This window comes from Gigantopelta aegis, chromosome 8 (genome assembly GCF_016097555.1).
Source record: "Gigantopelta aegis isolate Gae_Host chromosome 8, Gae_host_genome, whole genome shotgun sequence".
Lineage (NCBI taxonomy): Eukaryota > Metazoa > Mollusca > Gastropoda > Neomphalida > Peltospiridae > Gigantopelta > Gigantopelta aegis.
The window spans coordinates 59,141,273-59,144,858 of record NC_054706.1 but is presented as its reverse complement, the minus strand read 5'-3'; positions in this window follow the sequence as shown (position 1 = coordinate 59,144,858).

Sequence of the window (3,586 nt, the reverse complement as noted above, 5' to 3'; positions counted from 1 at the left end):
TAATTTGTTGATGTGTATTTTATTAGTTTATTAGTGAGCAGTATGATGGTATTACTTAAAACAAACTCTCTTATTTTAAATTTTCTCGTAGTATGAAATCACAAACGTTCTGTGTCCATCTAGTTCACATCACCCTAAAACAACACCGTAACAAAAGAGAGTATTTTTCACCTCTCATTTCTATTGCTGCTTATTATATATTTGATGTATACAAGCTCTTAATCACAGGACTTGAACCTAACGAGAGATAAATTGCCACAGGTCGGAAGCATCACAAACGGCACTTTTCTGCCACTGGTTAAAACTTCTGCCGTTGGTAAAGCTCCTCAAAGATGGCAAACTCTATGTACCTGGTGTATATTATCTGCTAGTATTTTGTGATTTTAAATATGTCTACATACAGCAAAATAACCTTTGAGTCATGTTGATTTGCTGCAAAAGTCACTTTGAAAAACATCTGCCATAGGCAGACTCAAGATTGTCGTCGTTGGGCCGTTTCACGAATTTTTTAAGTTAGAGCCTTGTAATCAATTTTTTGTTTAATGTAGAAATTGACTTTTCTAAATGAGAGACTCCACGAATTAAATTTTACTTCCACTCTCCTTGAATCTTTCAGACCTAGCCAAATGATAGCACATACACAAATGATGTTTCATTGACAATAACACTGACAATAAGAAACTTTATAATTGCTTAACAAGTCCTGATGCATTCAGAATTACTGCTTTGTGATGAAAGACCATCTCGTCATACCAGTATGTGGTAATGTCACCTTAGTGTGAAATTGTGTTGGTTTTTTTTTTGTCAATAAGTTAAGATGGACTGTGTGTGTGAGCTGGTACTGAGGTGCGAACAACATGCATGTCACATATAATATGAAATTCAAAACTATATCTTGTGGGCCGAAGGGATAAAAAAAGGTTTAAAAGATTTTTTAAAAAGGCTTTTTTTTTTGTTTAGAAGTAATCCTTTTATTGAACTGTATATATTGCTATTACTGTGCCATGATTAAATTTTTACTGCTTTCTTGTTATTTAAAAGCTAGGTGTGGCACTGAAATTTCAAACAAGTCATAAAACTGTGAAGACTGGCCTCAGTGGCACAGTGATTAAGGCATTGGACTACAGGCTAGTAGGTACAAGGTTTGCAGCCCGGTACCGGCTCCAACCCAGAGTGAGTTCTTAACAGCCACTACACCCTTTTCTCATTCACTAACCTCTAACCAACTAACAACTAACCCACAGTCTTGGACAGACAGCCCAGATAGCTGAGGTATGTGCCTAGGACAGCATGCTTGAACCGTAATTGGATATAAGCACGAAAATAAGTTATAATGAAATGAAGCTGTGAAAAAACCCACCTTGAGTTTAAAACTCAATCTACAACTCAGTCTGTGCAAACGTTTTGGTTTAGGGTGAGACTTCATGCAACCCTAGTTCATCTAGATAAACGTTTTGGCCCGTTACATTATTGTTATGTTTCGGAGGTCCAATAGATGTCAAAGTGTTAAAAAACAAACAAAAAAACCCCCAACCCTGACCGTAGATGTTTACCTTGGTGAACTAATTCAACTCAACAAATTCAAGTAGAAACACCTGATGGCATGTCTCCCCTCCAACTTAACTCCCTAAGTTGAAAAAAAAGGAAAAAAATATTTGTTTAATGACCCCTCAGCATAATTTAGAGTACAGTTATTTGCTGTCTATCGTATGGTTATTTTATTGATACTTGGTTGAGAGAGAGAGAGAGAGAGAGAGAGAGAGAGAGAGAGAGAGAGAGAGCTGCCATATAGACTACTCATACCAATTTAAAGCAGTAAGGGATTGTTTAAATTCATTCCCATAGACAACACAGTACATACCATGGCCTATAATGTATACCAGTCGTGAGGCACTGGCTGCTGAGATGGGGAAAATCCAGTCCTTAAAAGGCGATCGATCCTGTGACCTATCAGACAAGCACTCTAATATTAAGCATATACCATGCGACTTTCCACTAGTAAATATGTAAATTACCGTTAGTAGCGTTAAAATAATTGCAATGTTAGGTCATCTCATTGATCCAGCCGTAGCAACGCGTTTGTTCATTTCTCGAGGAGTCGTCTGGGATATCTGATGACGTCACTTTATTATAAAGTTTACATTGCCATTGGTACTTTGTCTTATTTAGCGTTTTTGTTTGTGAACCAAAAAACTAATTCAAAATAAAATATGAACTTTTAGTGTTATTATTAGTATAAGTATGTTCGGAATTTAATTAAATTTAAATCCCGAATCAGTTGAGTTCTCATCTTTGTCAGTAGTCTCAGAACTTACTTGACCAAGTTTGGTAACTAGTATCTGTAACTGGATTTGTTGAAAATTCAGACTTCATTCATTGTTTAGATATTTTTTATTCAATAGTTTAAAATTTTTTATCCATAGTTACGTTTAATTGTTCAGACACAATTCATCGTTTGCCGACAGTTGTGTTTGATTACTCTAATAATAATTATTAAGCATGTTTTAAAATATTGGAGAAAGGATGTGACGCTTGCTTGAACATAACTTGATGAAAACAAACCGGGGGAATAATTGTTATATATGCGTTTAAAGAGTGTTCCATGATGCATCGTTTGGTGCAAAAATCATGGCCATAGGTTAACAGAAACTGGGAGAAATTTTGACCAAGTGTGGTAGGGGTTAAAAAAAACCCACCCACTTAATAACGGGTATGACCACCTCTTGAATCAGTTCAGGTCAAGCCGGTGAATGGTGTAGTCACGTTTTACGTCGCTCCCATTATAGTGATAAATTGTTTACTTTTTCTAAACTATTAATTGGCTAATTAATTGGCTAATTAAGCCTGAAGCTGAATAAGTTATTGTGTGTAAGTTTGTGTCATGTAATTGTTTTTGTAAGTGTAGTAACCGAGCTACACTTGTCTTTGTAATTGACACGTGCTACGCGGATTCTGTTGTTGCCAGACATATAGAATCCAAATTCGCACGTGCTTTCTTTAAAATAACTAATTGTAAACTTTTCTTGTTGTAACTGTTTTTGCTATTATGTCGTCCGCAAACGACATCGCTGCTACTTTGGATAATAGCTTACTGGCGTGTGATAATGACCGGTCACAGACTTCTGTTTGTGACGGGTCTGAACTTGCTAATTCCCGGGGGGTGACGGACAGTTATTTTGATTCGTTATATATTCCGAACCGTCACCCCAGGTCTTCAACTCCGTCAAAGCGACCGATGCGTGATACCCCACTCCCCGGTGGTGGTTTATCCATTAACGTGGAAAAGTACATCGGTAATCGCCACCCCCGGGGGGGAGGGGCCGGAAATTTCCGCGGACGGCGACAGTATAGCCCGTGAGCTGAGTTATGACGACTTGATCAACATCTCCTCATCCCTCTCGGTAATACATAAAACTCAACCGTATATTGCCGGTTTGCCCGAGGGGGGTGAGGATAGGAAGCCAGAACAAATAAATAATAAAAGTTCTGTTTCCGATGTTCGTCTTGCTGTCACGGGTGAGGTAAGCGCCCCTACATCCGAATCTCCAACACTTTCGGTCGAGCCAACTTCGCCAAGATCACCAAC